At 38.8% G+C, this 15,929-nt stretch overlaps 1 protein-coding gene across 1 annotated transcript in view; it reads left to right on the forward strand.

Annotated features, from left to right (window-relative positions):
• The first annotated feature begins 349 nt into the window (after window positions 1–349).
• The window catches only part of GALNT1 (polypeptide N-acetylgalactosaminyltransferase 1), an 86,804-nt gene continuing 71,224 nt past the window's right edge, over window positions 350–15,929 (forward strand). The window contains exon 1 of the mRNA XM_054284693.1: window positions 350–418. The gene's annotated coding sequence lies outside the window, so the exon portion shown is untranslated. The remainder of the gene's footprint in view (window positions 419–15,929) is intronic.

Consider the following 15,929-nt stretch of genomic DNA (forward strand, 5'->3'; position numbering starts at 1 on the left):
CGAGGCGCCCAGGGAGGCGGCGGCTCCTCCGCGGGGCTCCGTGTGACCGCGCTGCTGCGCCCGGAGCGCGGCTCCCGACAGCCGCAGGAAGAGGGGGGCCGAGGCGGCGGCGGTGCAGCGCCGCTTCCCCGGCCGCGGAGCGAGGCGGCGAGCGGAGGCGCCCGCTCCCCGGGGCCGTAGCGGCGGCCGCCGGTAGCCCGGCGGTGCAGCGGCAGCGGCGGCCGCGCCTCAACTTGGTGCGAGGCAGCGGCCGCCGCCACGAGCGGCGTGTGCGCCCGTCCCCGCCGCCGCCCGGAGGATTTACCCTGCGGGACTCTTTTGCTCGGGGGCCCGGTGACCGGGGCGGCAGCGGCGGGGCTGGTGGCGCCCCTCGCCTCGCCCCGACGTCCGCCCCGCAGCGACGGAGAGGAGGGCCGAGGTGAGTGTGGGCTCCGGGCGCCTCGGGTTCCGCTTCCCCCCGCCCCACTCCCGGCCGCGCTGGGACTCGGGGGAAGGGAAGCTCCAAGTTCAGGCAGCGCCGGGCTTCTTCCCTCTCCGACCGCCTGCGGGAGAGCCGCCGCCTCGGCCGGCCGCCGCTTCCTCCGAGCGGGGTGACCCCGCCGCGGTGCCCGCTCGGAGGCAGCCAGCGCCGGGGACGGGCACACGCAGCCTGCGGCTGCCTTCCGGCGGCTCGGCTCGGTGCTTTGCCGCGGAGAGGGTCGTGGGGCTGGGGACGTCCTGTTGCTGCTGCCAGGGGTCGGAGCTGCCGTGTGTCAGCAGCCTCCGGCAGCGTGGCTGTTTGTGCGTGCGTGTGTGTGTGTGTGTGCAGGGGGAGTACCAGGGCACCATCGTCGGCTCTACCTCTTCACCGCTGTCACATCAAGTTCGTTCAGTTGATGGTTATTATGTAACATGTGACCAATATTTTAGAGTTTCTCTTATCTGCTGGGCTCCGGATCAGCCTTATTTTGTTGCATTTTAATTCATAAAGCTGAAGAGGCTCGCCAAAGCTCTCATTCTAACTGGTTGCCTAATGGAACTTGCTTTTCATGTGACTTTGGCCATGTTAACAGAGGGTTACTACCTCCTTCCACTCTAGGAAAGCAGAAGTGGGTGTCTTCTGCCCCCTCTACCTCCGCCCCCCTCTTATACTATTAAGCATGGGCAAGTTTCTTTAGGTCCCGCTTGTTTTTAGTAGATTCTGGAACCTGCCACTTCGTGAACTTAGAGCCTGAGATACTGAAATAGAAACTGATTTTTGTGCAGCAGCTGCTGAGAGAAATAACTTTTATGGCGATGAACAGGAGTAAAGCAGCCTAACAGCCTCCTCGGTTTATATAAATGATGTTGGCACTATATGAACTGTAAATGAACATAGCCAACAGCTGTGCAAACCAAAACTATGTAACTAACCATGTATTATTATAGCTTGCTGCTCTCAACTTCATTCCTTTGCAAAAACATTGAACATCATGCTACCCTGAGCACTTGGAGCACCACAGAACTAGTTTTTCTTGTAAATACAAAGAATTTCTTATCTTGAAGATAGCACTTGACTTTCTAGTGCCAGCTTCATAATTTTCTGTGACTTGGAATTGTGTCTGTGTCCTCCTGTGATGCTGGCCTTTTTTAAAGTGGTATTACTAGCACTTTGAATTTGTTTGCTGCATTTTCTCAGGCTTACTTGTGAAACAAGAATGTAAACCCGAGATAGTTATTGTCAGTAGGGAAATTGTGGCAGCATGGTCATCCTCAGAAAAATGATACAAATATTACCTGGCAAGAACACCACACATGAGTCACCCCTGAGATCAAGGTGGCAAGGACAACACATGGACTATTACTGGATGATGTCTGTCTGCTCAGAATTGTAAGCTACATGAATGAGTATACCTTATTCCTCATGTACCTTGTTCTTATAGGAATAGGGCAATTCAAAGACACTAATGTAAGTCATGAAAATGCTTTGAAAACACCATGTGACAGTCATTTCTTAGCCTAGTGGTGAGGTGGTACTGTTTCACTTTTATACGAAGATTTATTCCTCCCCACTCTTCATCTTAAAGTGAATTTGTTTGAATGAGTTCAGGAATAAGCTGTACAGAAAAAGAATGGAGGTAATTTAGAATAAATTTCAATACTGTATTGCTGCTTTAGGAAAATAGTATTCTGCTGTCCTTTCATTGTTGCATATGTGTTGATAAGCCATATGTTAGCTGTGAACTTTTAAAATATTTTTTCTTTATTCTTTCACAAAAGGAGTGTAATCTTTGTCTTTGGTCAGAGGACAAAAAGTAGCTTCAGAGACACGCATCTAAAAATAAAGTACTTCCAAATATTTAAGTCCTTTGAATGCAATTTGCATCACGTTTTGTTCAAGAGACAAGAGATTCTTGACAGATTTTATATTTCTAGTAGGTTTTGGGTTTTTTTTTTTTCATTTTAGGGCATATGGTGTCAGACTGTCCACATAGCACAAAAGTTTGATTCACAAGACCAAAATGGTATGGTCTTTGGCTCTGCAGTCTTCCCCAGCCTGTCTCTTTAGATGTCTTCTCATGGAAGTGCAGGGGCCATCTCTAGACTTAAGCTGAGCTGTATCAGGAGCTGTCACTGCTTATAAAGAAAATAAATCACTCACAAATTCAAATAAATTGATTTTTTTTGTGTGTAAGGTACATTAAAATACCTTTTAATAATTGTAGTAGTGCTATTTAAAATGGTGCTGTTTCATACCTAACCAATCACCTCATTAAGAATTTTGGAGTTCTTTTATCTGTCTTAAATTATAACCAAAATCTGGAAGCATGTTTTGCTCTCCTTCAGGCCAAGTTATAGTGCATCATTTGCTTTCCTGTGTTGCTCTTTGATTTTTAAAGTTTGTTTAGGAGGAGGTGGTTTTGATGCCCCCCACCCTCTTTGAAGGGTCAACATGCTGATTTTAGTATTGAAATTGTGACACTGGAGTTTATCTGGGGTTCATCTGGTTGAATAACTCATGACAGATACAAGAAGTGTTAAAGAAGGTAAATGTTTAATATTTCTCTTGTAGTATGTGTCTTGTACATACTTAATAGAGGTAGGCTTGGATCATTACGTGGGATGTTCTTCATCCTAGTAAATTTTTTCTGTCCTTTGAATAGTGACAGATTCTTTATTATAAAGATGCACTAGACAGAAGTGAATATTCAATTGTGCATTGTATAAAAAATTAGTATCTCTGGACTGTGTACTTCCTGCTTTCACTGAGCAGCATCTTAATTTTTGAGGTGTAAATTATTTCCCTTCTGTTTACATTTAGTCTTCTTATAACTATGTTTTTTCATTCTTTGTCTTCTTAACCTTTCTGTTGGATTTCTAATTCTTTACCTAGTCTAATGCTGCAGCAGCCTCTTTCAGGTCATCATTAAGAATGAAGCAATAGTTTTATATGAAGGCAGTTGAGCTAGTGCTTGCCACTGCTGCTTTTGAATCTTGATACTTTTAATTATCAGCAGTGATGTTCTCATATTGAGCAGAGATCTTCCCTGAGTTCCACAGGGATGCTTGTAATCCTCTTGTTTGTACTAGGCCTTCTTAATTTAGAAGGTTGCTGACCATACTAGTAATTATTTAACTTTCAGTGACACTTCTTCTGCATTTATTAACATTGACTTTTATCTGCCAGTGCATTACCTGTACATCATGGTTGATTAGCTTCCAGCTGGTTACATTTTTGGACTTATGTACTTGACCAACCTATATAGCTGTTAACTTTTCTGCTTTCTTTTTCAGCTCATTAATTAGTGCCTTTAAATCTTGCTAGCTTTATGGATCCTTGAGGCATCCTGCTGTTAACTTTTGTTGTGTTGCAAGTTTGATTACATATTCCTAGTTCAAACTTCCTGTTTCTTAGCTAGGAATAAAATACTTGAAAGAGAATATGACAGAAATATTGAAAATATATCTGCAATGTTGAAATCATGGCTTTTACTCAACTGTTAGCACCAGGTCTATTCCTGACAGAAGTACTCTAAATTTAGCATCCCCAAATAAAATGTTTTAACTGCCTACTTGTCATAAAAGCACTTTGACACCATCTTCCGCTAATTCTGGCAAAGCATTTTTTCCCCTTTACAGTCTTTCTAGAGAGCTTAATCCATTATGTGAAATCAGCCCATTGTAAAAATCAATGGAATTGATATACTTTTAGCTAATGTATTAAAGAGCTGGCTAACTGCTCTATTATTCACTTTTTGATTACTTAAATACAGTTTTGCAGTATGAAATATGAAGATTCTTTAGGTGCATTTACTTTTGGCTAAATTGGAAGCTTGTGACTTTGAGCACTGCATAAATTATCTCATACATGGGCTGTTGTAGGAATTCCCAACTCATGGAGGCATTCTTACCATTGGGTTTACATTAAGGTCTTTTTATAACCCACAAAAGAGAATTAGCTTGAATTCTAAAGCCCTTCACTATGCATCTTACTGAATGCAGGTTTGTAGTCCCTTACAGGAGAAGCTATTTTGATTCCTCCTGTCTTTGACCAATGGAACTGAACAGTCAGCATGGAAAAGGTGTGTTTAGCACATAACCTCAGTTGTCACTGAAAGCAAATGTGCTTGGAGACTTGATTAGTTAAGAAAAGGTACCCTTTGCAAGTTAGTCTTCCTAAGCTGACTTATGATACCATTTGCCAACCTTGTTTTTGTGATGCAGAGCTTTATTTCAATTATTAAAAAACTCTACCACAACATGTTTTTGTTTTGATTTTTTTTTCATTCTCTCTTTAAACGATAAACTGTGGTATGGAAATTGACTATGGAGATACTTCAAAACAGGTTTGTTTTTTTTTTTTCTCTTTCATAAAGTATTTAATTTTGGCATTAGAGTGGTCAGTTTCATTTCTTTGGAATTAAAAAGTTATCCTTGAGAGTAGGAGCTTTGTAATGGTGCCTTTTCTCATTGGAATCAGTGTTCAGTGACCACAGCAACTCTCATTGATTGCTTCAGCTCTATTGTCAGACTACCATAAGAGAAATATACAGGTAGGAATTTGAGCACTGCTTGTGTTGTGTTGCTGTTCTGTGTAATCTGATGGTCCTCAAGACATTTGTGTTTGTTCTCCTGTGAGGAGGTACCACTAGAGAAAAACAGTGTAAAGCTGCAGCAGCTTGCTGCTGTGAACATTCAGACTCTGGGACTGGCTCATGTAAAGCTGCTGTGAAATTCACTCTTAGTTAAGGAGGGAAGTGTTTTCATACTTTTTTTTTTCTTGTGCTATGCTGGTATCAACTTTTAGAAACTTTACTCTTTTAGAAGACTTATCCAACAGATAATCCAGTTCAGTGTTTTGCTGTCTAGCTGAAAGAACTTTAGCATCCTTTGGAGGCAGAATGTATGAACTGCTCTTTTGTTCCTTAATTCTCATCTTGCTTCATAAGACTTTGTCCTGTAAATTGCAAGCCAGTGTAATATTGTAAATGTTTTGGAAAATTTTACTTTGTTTTCACTAGTACTAATATTGGTTAAACAGTGCAAGTGGTAGAATCTCTAGGAATTATATATTTTTTAATGAGATTTCTTACTGTAGGCAAGCTCTTAGTATTTTTTGTACTAATATTTCTTTGTAATGGAATGCAATACTATTTTCATGTTGAGTTCCAATATATCTTCCTGTAACAGGATTCTTGATGTGTAGATGGGGTCATACGACAGAATTTGTCATCCTGGTTATGTGGAACAATTGAGTCAGAATAATATTCAACATCTAAGTTGCTTGTGAAAACTTGTTACAGGCAAGGGAGAGGGTATGTCATGTTCTTTGACTTTTTATTTTTACAGTGCATTAGAATAGTCTCCAGAATTTCAGCTGGTGCTTCCTGTCAGCCACAGGAATGATGAAAATAACAGAGCACATACATATCTCTCAATAAGTAGTTTGACAGGAGGCAGGAATACTGGTCTGATTTTACAGGCACCACATGACAAAGGGCAACAGAACCTGAAGAACTTGAATCCCAATCTGTTTACTTTTCCATAGCCACAGGTTATTGTTATCTTATCTCTTTCTCATGCCTTTTAAACCTGCACTCAGTATGCTAGCAGTGCTTTAGTGTGAATTGTGAATGAGAACCAGAATTATGCTGACAATTAAAGAGAAGGCAATTCTTCCAGGGAGAAGGAAACAAATTTTGGGGTTGGGCATTTGAGTTTGCCCTTTTTGTTTGCTTTTTTTTTTTTTTTTTCTAAGGGGTTTGTTTGTTTGGTTTGTTTTGGTGTTTTTTATTTGTTTTTCAGATGTCCATGAGAAACAAACCAGGGGAAGATGGGAATACTGGTAACAGGTTGGAATCAATTGTCAGTATATATAGAGAGATTTGAAAATTCTTATTAGATATGGTGAAGCTGACTAAAAAACAGAATGAAAAATTGATCAAATGACCATGTATGTCTATAAAGACAAAGAGGTATTTAGTATTGGTTTGAATTACAGAATATGCTGAATGGGAAAGGACCCACAAAGGTCTTTGAGTCTGACTCCTGTCTCTGCAGAGCACCTTCCCCAGGGATCACACCATGTGCTTGAGGGCATTGTCCAAACACTTCCAGAACCTTGTCAGGCTGATTGACCTCTCCTCTGGGGAGCCCAGGCGCTTCCAGTGCTTGACCACTCTCTGTGTGAAGAACCTTTTCCTCTTGTCCAACCCAGACCTTCCCAGACACAGCTTCAGGCCACTTCCTCAGGTCCTGTCACTGTCACCACAGAGATGAGATCAGTGTCTGCCCCTCCTCTTCCCCCCATGAGGAATTTGTAGCCATGATGGGATCTCCCCTCTGTCTCCTCCAGGCTGAACAGACCAAGTGACTTCAGCCTCTTCTCTTTCAGCTTCCCTCAAGCCCTTCACCATCTTTGTTGTCCTCCTTTGGACATTCTCTATTAGTTCTATGTCTTTCTTGTATTGTGGTGCCCAAAACTCAACACAGTGATCAAGGTGAGGCTGCCTAAGAGCAGTACAATCCCATCCCTTGAGCAGATGTCTCCACAACAGCATTCAAAAATGAGTTTAACTACCATGGCCAGGGTGAGCAAGGACTAAGATCAAGCATAAAGCTGCCTCTCACCCCACCCCAAAGTGGGTAACAAGTAGATGTCATTTCATGAGGTCAGTTCTCAACTTTGCTAGGTGTTAATTTTTTAAAAAACAGAGTAAACAAACCCTATGTACAATAGGCTTCCAAATCTTCTGATGGCCCAAAAGCTTATTAGTTGTGGGCAAAAAATTAAGATTGATCAGAGTTGTCTTTTCACTCAGTGACATTCATCAGTTTGATTACCACTATGAATAATTTAGCATTAAGAGCAGCCCAGGCTCTTATGTGCATATCCTGTTCATTATGTTTCTGCCTTAAATACATTCAATTGAGAACATTCACTGATGGAGCACTTTTAAAGTATCTTTAAGGACTCATTTAGGTTAAAATTAAACTAATGGATTTATTTAATTTTCAGTTCATTACATACTTAGGGTAATTGGGATTGATACACTTTTCAAACACAGAAGCTGAAACCTAATTTTAGGTGCAAACCCCAGCTTTAACTACTGTTTCCAGACAATACTTCTGTTAGAAATTATTTCTGTTTGTCCTGATTGGAATATTAATTTGAGTGTCCAGTTTGTGAGTTTGTCATTAAGAAATTAAGTATGCATTTTCACATAACTTGTTTTTTTTAGATGACTTTGTGGTTTTAAAGGCTGCTGACTGTAGTGTCATGTGAATGAATCAAATATCTGCTGTCTTTATCTTTGAAAAATGGCTGAAGAGGGCACACCAGAGCAGTCCCAAAGAGATACTTGAATAACAGCTCTACTTAGAATAGCAAAGAAGACCCCCACCCCTGCTAGCTTTGTTCACCCCTTTTCCAATATACTCTTCCAATTTTTTCTTCAGGGCTTGCTGATCAGAAGTTTTAGAAAGCTAGGTACTTAAATTAGTAATACTCTAGTAAACTTGTTTTTTTTTCAAATTCTGAAGATAGTGTGGATGTGTACACATCATACAACAAATGTTAAGCTTCCTAAGGTGCAGCAGAGGTGCTTTGATTTATTTGAAATACATATTTCAAGAAAAAAGAAAGTCATCCCTTAAGGCCCTCTGTCTGCAAAGAATGGTGAAGGGCTGATGTTTCTAAATATTTGATTTTGAGACTTATTTTTGTGAACTGAAAGTCCCAGAAATGGCATGAAAAATACAAAGTTGTTCAATAACTTTAGGAAGTAGAAGAGCACAATGCCATCTCCATGAGCCCTAATGCAGGTCAAAAATGCACTCTGTACCTTCTTAGAGCCTTGAAAGCCTTTGCATTCTTACTGGGACTTGTTCCTTGCTCTAGTGCTGTGTGTGTATAAGCAGAGTTACAGATAGGACTGTCCAGTAAGTTAAACATACATTTGCTTCAGACTTGGCTTTAATCGAATTAGCTGTCCTCTTAGAAGAACAGCCTGGCAACATTTTGGAGATGTGGTCTGAGATAGCTGTGAGAAAACAACTTCAGGCTGCTCAGTGGTTCCTTTCCTGCAGCTTCTGCTGTGGTTTAATTGGGCACTGAAGTGAGCAGGGAGAGCCATGTGACCTCAGGGATGCTCAGGAATTCTTCATTCTTTGTCAAGTTCCCTGATAGAACAGAACAGAGTGGGGCAGCTGCTGCTATGTTAGATTGCATACTCATCAAAAATGTTGTAGTTGGTTGTTTTTTGGGTTATTTTGAGCATCAAATTGGTTTTATGTATGATATCACAGGTTTTATGGACCCTGGAATAAAATAATTTGAAATTGTGTAGCCTAAGCTGCCCTTAAGGATGATGTTGATCTATACAGAGTTCCAGAAGTAAATGGCTGATAATCTAGCCTTCAAAACAACTGATGTTATGAAGGCTTAAAATTGTTCTTAGTATAGCTTTAGAAAAAAATAGTCTTCATTATAGGTTTTTGTGTACCCTGAAATTTGTATTTGATGTTTGGCTGTGAATAGATTCATTGAATTGCTGGAAGCTGCATTAATATTTTATCAAGTCTAAAGTTGTGTGTTGGTAGTTAAAATACTGCTTGTATTTTAACTTTGTTGTACAAAATGTTAAAGAAGAAAAAAGCATTGGTACCATGACTGCCCAGTGACACTAACAGAATCCTGCAGAAAATATTAAGCAATCCATCAACTCTTGCAGGAGTGCAGTTGGAAGATATTTAAATGTGGTACATCAGAGCATCTGAAGAAAATCTGAACTTGGATAATTGAAAGGCATGTGGTACAGCCTTTTTTTTTTTTTCGCTATTACATATTCAAATGTTATTTCATAATATTATTCACATTATTCTGCTATGGTGTCATGTCATTAAATGAAAGAGTGTTTAGAAAGCATGAAGAATTCAAGGAGTCTAGTGAGCAACCTGAGCTGGATAAAACATTTTAAAGTAATTAATACATTATGTATGCAGACTCAGCACAAAACTTTTTTCTCTTAGCAAGATAAAGTTGCCAGATTCTATATCTAATTTTGTGCTGCAGTTCTAAATCATAAAATCTTTATACCTGCAGTAGTTAATTAAAAAAAAATTACAATAACCAATGCCCACAGGAAACAAAGTAATCTTGTGTATTGAATTTGTTAAATCTTTAAAAAAAGAAACCCTATAAAAACCATTAAACCAACCCCCTTGTTACTAGACATTATTTATCTTCTTTCCTTTCCTCCTCGTGTTTCTTTCTTTTAGTTGCTTTTGGATCTTGCAGTGCTGTCAAATCACATCTTTTATTCTGTCTTTCTATGTCCAGGAAAACTAATCACTCTTCTGCAGGCAGTTAATGCTTGAAATCTGCTGTGTGCAAGAAACCAATTGACCCAATCTCAGCTGGGATCTGATTCATGAAAGTACAACAATATGTAATTTTCTTGCTTTGGATCATATCAAAGCTTTCTTATGCAGTTTTAGACTATTATGACGATTCATTCTTCCCCCCAAATTGCTCTTTCCCAAACACAGTAGGAGCTTCTAAGAGCTTGGAACAATGGTTTCTCTATATTTTGCATGTGTTATGTATATTTGAGAGGCATCTAAGGACTCCTTTTTTAACCACATTTTCCTCTGTATGGAAAACTTCATAAAACATCTTGCTTTCTGCCAGTAAAACAATGCCTTTTATTTGGTTTTTTTATATATACCTCATGTTATTTGCAGTAGAGTTGGATAGCAGTGAGTTGTGGTCAGTAGTTTGCACTTATGTGCTAGTTTGGATCACAAGCATTTTTAATCAAAGAATCCACAATGGAATGATTTTTAAGGTGAACAAACCTTCTTTTTGACCACTTCTGTGCAGAAGTGTAAAATACCACACACATCACACACTTATTTCCAAATCAAATGTTTGACCTTGCAATCTTCATAGCTACATTTTCAACTCTGTGGCTGTAAAAATATTTGAAACCAACTTTCTTACAGCCAAACCGTCTTTTACTGCTGTGATTCACTACCGCTTCCGTCGGCAGGGATGAGCTGTGTGGGATATTTCTGGGGAGCAAACCCAAGAGGAATTTGTCATTATTCTAAGAGACTGTTTGCTTCTTTATCTGTCACTTGTAAAATGCTGGCTAATTGTTAGTTTAAAACAGCTTATATCAATTACTGTTGTAGCACACCACTTTAGGTTTTCATGATTTGTGATTTCTCCATTTCTTCCATTTCTCTGGGTATGTGATGAGTGGTTGGGTGAATCATTAATTTTATTCAGAAGAACGTGGTAATGATTCAAGAACGAGAGTGGAGAAATGAATCCAAAGGAAGTCAAAATAATAGAGTAATTTGGGGGGTTTGATACATGGTTTCATATTTCTTAGAGATCTGGCTGTCTGAAAGTGAAGCTCAGTGTTTTCCAGAAAATCATCACTTTTAGTGTAACTCAAGAATTTTAATTTAAAAAAAAAAAGGAAATTACCTCAAAGTCAGCTAACTGAGAATGTTCATTTTACTGTACTGGTGCTTGGAGAGTATCCAGAAAAGATGTAAGGTCTTTTATTTTCCTTCACATGTGAGTTATTATTGACATAATTTAATTTACTAAAGATATTTCAATGTAGTTTGAATAGCTTAATGAATTTCTTTATGTTTTAACAATTTATTAAACTGTTACATAAAAGGTAAAAATGGGATATGCTAGGGAAGTGAGACAAGGCTTTAAGAGCAAAATGAAGTTTGGTGTATTTGAAGTAGATTGAAGTCCAGTTGTGGTCAGGCTTATTGAAGAGGAAATCATCACAATGGCCCAACTGACAAATGCTGTGTTTAAAATTTCCATGTCCAAGTCTTAGGTTTTGAGGAAAGGAGTTTAGCTCTTTTGGTGGTGGGTGGAACTGGAGAAGTTTAGCCAGTCTTATGCATACTTGTTGAAGAATTATCTTCCTTTTCCAGAAGGGGTTTGTTTCAGATGGACGGGTAAGAAGCCAAAAAAAATCGTAAAAGCTTGAATGTTTATGGAGAACATAAATGAAAAGCCTCCAAGCTTATGAAGTCAACTGTGTGTAGACTAGGGAAATTTTAAAACACTTCTGTGTTAAAACTGTGTATATGTCTGAAAATCTTTGTGTCCACTGTAAATGAAGGTTTATGGAGGAAATACTGTTTTCTGTTCAACTTCAAAAAGAAAGCTTAAGATGTATAAATAATTTTTTTTGTATTGCTCTTTCAAGAGAGAGGAAAGTTAAGGACAAAACTTTAATACACAAAAAGTAAATACACAAAACTTGAAAACTTCTGGCTTTGCCTGCATATGTATGGATCAAATGTCCAGACTGAAGTGATGGGAGGGGCATTTCTCTGGGTGTACCACCTCTGGCTGGGATTCTGTTCCCTGCCCACAGTTTGTCTGCCTGGTTTCTGATCCTATGTCAAGTGTGGGGACATTGACATGTGGTACTCCTTTTTGTGAAAACTAATAGTATTTTTACTTGAAGATTGCCCCTGTCAGGCAACAAAAATCATTTTGGCTGGAGAGGAAGAGTTCCCTTTTCAAGACAGTTTGATCTCCTGCTCGGTTCACCATCGGCCCTCCCTCATTGTTACCCTGTGCCCCCACCACCCTCCTGCTCCAATTTGGAGATTACTTGTAGTAATACCTGATGGACAAAAATCCCCAAAATATTAAATTGACACAATTTTGGTGAAAATTGAAAAAAAGGCAACTCAACATTTACCTGTTGTTTTCTAGCCTGCCAGTTCAGCAGTGAGCCTTGCTTTTGACTGGCCAGATGGGATACCTGAACCTTGGAACAAACCCTAGCATCTGATACCCATTGATGATTTGGTAATTAAGAGGCATAGGGAAGATGTCTTAGAATTGTGAGGGGAATGGACATTTTGGAGGTGGAGGAATAAAGGAGAGCTTTTAAGAGGCAGCAGCAGCAAGGTGCTGAGGTTATTGTTGTCTGTGGGAGACAAACCCAAAAGTTCTGCTGTCTACAAGGCAGGATAAATTGTTTTAACAAGATCTGTTTTCAGATAGACCACAATTTATTTCTAAGCATCAACATTCTGTCAGTCTTTTTAAATTTTTTTTCCAGTGTGCTGTGGCTGGTACTGCAGCTGGTCCTTTTAAATTATAAAAAAAGTTTCCAGATGCTGCTACAGGGCAGTTTATTAGAACAGCATAGTGGTAAAAGTTAAACTGCTCTACTTACATTAATGGGTGGTTGATCATGTTTCTTCTCTGTGAAACAAAATTTCCACAGTTTGCTTAGGAACTGTTTGGTCTGAATTTATAGAAAGACTTATTTTTGTATCTTTTATTCTTAATGGGAATAGTTGAAAGCTGCATGTAGAAGAGACAATTAGCTGATAAAGTGACTATTTAGTAAGGATGACGTCTCCTGTTCCTCTGTTGGAAAACCAAAGAGGAGCATGGGAGAGCAGACTAGATGAGAAGATTAATGTATTGTTCATACATATAAAGTGTGTAAGCTGATGTAATTAAGGAGAGTGATAACTCAGGTTATTTGCTTTCTGAATTGCATGAGGAAAAGGAAGGAAAGAATCATAATTCACTGTCTTTGTGCTAATATGTCCTGCACTAAAATCAAACTGGGTACCTTATTCTTATGGGGTTACCTTACTCTTATAAACAATACTTTAGATACCTTGCTCTAATAAACAATATTCTTGACTTTTCTGAATGAATGCTAGTAGCTGATATGATTTTAAAGACTTGACTGTTACTAAAGTGAAATGTTAGTGTAAGAATGGACAGATTTTTAATATTGCTGTTTCCTATACTTTCATTCCAGTTTTTACCTGTATTATCTGCTTTTTGTACATGTAATAAATAATAACTTTCTTGGCACAAACCAGTGTAATCATGAAAGGAGTTGGTTACATCAAGCCTTGAAATTACTAAACCCTAAGAAAAAGTATAGGTTGTCTTAAGGTGCATTGTATCTATTTTTTAATCTCTTAGTAATGGTATCTGAATTGTATGTTTATCTTGGTCTTTCTGACAGGGATCACTCTGCATGTTAGCAAAAAAATTCCAAATTGCATGTAATATAAAGCATCCTGCTACACTCAAATTTCCTGCCATTCTTGTGATGTCCATGGGTCACTGACATGCTTTTCAAAGCATTATAAGTAAATCACTGGGTCACAATACTGAAAAAGTGCACTGTTGGCTCCTCAGCTTGGAATTACAGCAGTAAGTGTGTACCTCATAAATAGTTAGAGGCTAGGCCTCCTGCTTTAAAAGAAAAAAAAAAACTGATCGTGAGACATTGCTTTGTGGAGAACTATTGCAGAAGTAGATTGCCCCAAAGAGCAAATATTCGAGATTGAGGAGAATTGGGATTGGATGGCAAGAGTGATGCTTCCAAGCATCTTTTAGCAGGTAAAAGTAGTTTGCATTGTGTCAGTATCAGAGGCTTTGGCAGGTTCATCAGGAGCTCAAAATAAAGTCAGACAGGTACTGGGCAACATGAAACCTGTAGGAAAAGGGAACAGAAAAGTTGGCAAGAGAGAATAAAATGTGTTCCTCTGGAAGATAACAAAATGTTTCAATGGCTAAATAATATTTCACTGCTTCTTCTGTCAAATAGTGGCATTACAAAGGTTTAGCAAGGTAATTAGTAAAAGAGATGGCAAATCCAGAACTATGAAGGGAATGTGGAAGTGTTGATTGGGAACAATTTGCCTATTGACAGATAAAAGTTCTGACTAGCATGGTTTGCCTGTTCAGCCAATTTCACATAGGAAAAACATCAGTTTGACTTTCTTCCTTCCTGTCCCTCTGGACTCTGAAAAGGGCAAAATTTATTCTGACATAGGATTTAGTTTCCAGGAAAATAGCAGTGGGATCTTTGCAAGATCTGGGATGGGTTTATATGCCCCAGTAAAATATAGAATCATCACATTCTCTGCTTTCATTTACAGCATGGGGTACACCAGTATAGTCCTGGGGTATGCTGGAATAATTGTTGGGGAGGTGGGAAAGACAGTGTCTGTATTTGGATAAGACATGATGTCTCTTGGTCAAAAAGTTACATGGTATTCCAAACTGTGGACCATGCATAAGAAGTTAGATGTTCATGTTCTTTCAATACTTGTAATTTTCTTTTACATTCATGTGCTGAAGATAACATTGAACTATAAGTCTTGTACAAATCTTTTTGCTATATTCATTCTTGATGAATTAGCAGAATGTCATTATGGTTTGGAAAGTTGAATTTAATTTTCCATTCTGCATGTAATTTTTCCATTAATATGGAAGGCTGATAAGGCTTTTGCTGAAAGGGTCGTATTTAAGTCATCATATTTTTATTTAGAGTTTATTTAGAGCTTGCTCTCTGGAAGTTTGCAACACTTTTTGCTAGAAATGTAAGAGCAATGCTGACAAATCAGTGGTTTGAGCATTCTTGGTCTGTAGAACACTTCAGCTTGCAAAGCAAACATCCATTCTCAGCATTTGCTTTTCATTCAAAGCTGATGAAGCACTTGAACTACTACTTATAAGTTGATTCGTAATTTTATATCAAAGTATTTTGAAGCTAAATTTTCATCTATCATGATGTAAACCCAGCTCAGTTATTTTGACAACTAGATGGTCTTCTTTGGTGGGAGCCTCACAGGGAGGAGTTTCCAAGCCGGAGGTTTTCAGTTGCAGAGGAAGGTTTTAGAAATGCTGTTTTAGCTGGCACTGCTTTCTCTAGTTTAGTTACTAGTGATGAGTTGAATTTGAGTCTTTAAATAGCACAGTAAATTTCCTAACCTATACAGAAAAGTTAGTTGATGCTTTCCACCTGAGCCAATGTTGAGGAGTCATCTGCAAAGCATATAACACTGTCAAACAGTTGAGCTGAGAGCTGAATGAGTGGGGAGGCTTTGCTTTGGTCTGTCATGAGGTTGGCAGAAGTATTGAGAGCTCCCTGCTTGCTTTGCTGCATGAAAGTTAATAATTTTGGGATAAGTAGTTTAAGACAGTGTGGTGCTTCCAAAATTTTTTCCCACGTGTCCAAAGGAATTCAGTGTTGACTGAACAAAAGTAGTACGATAATTTTTTTATTGCTTTTCATTTAATTGTATTTTTAAAAGATGTCTTCTTTCATTTTGATGCATGCTGAAATGTTCTCTAGCATAGCAGATCCACTCATAAAATAAAAAGTTCTGATTTTATTCTTCTGTAAGTGATATTTCTCAATATCCTGACTCTCCTTCACCATAGTGGGTGCCTAGCCTGCTTGTTGCACTAATCTGTTTTAAGTAATTTTGTTTTTAGGGGCTGATTAGAAACTTCAACATTCTGCTTGTTTTCATATTGCTACCTAGATTATGATGTATACTAGGATGAGCCTCTATATACAAGATTCCTGTTTCATCTCTTTCTGGAATATTCAAGCAAGAATTATTCCTCAATCTTGAATCAGGTGTTA

Source organism: Melozone crissalis, unplaced genomic scaffold, assembly GCF_028551555.1.
Source record: "Melozone crissalis strain CALT ecotype California unplaced genomic scaffold, PUWL_Pcris_2 ptg000042l_1, whole genome shotgun sequence".
NCBI classification, from domain to species: domain Eukaryota; kingdom Metazoa; phylum Chordata; class Aves; order Passeriformes; family Passerellidae; genus Melozone; species Melozone crissalis.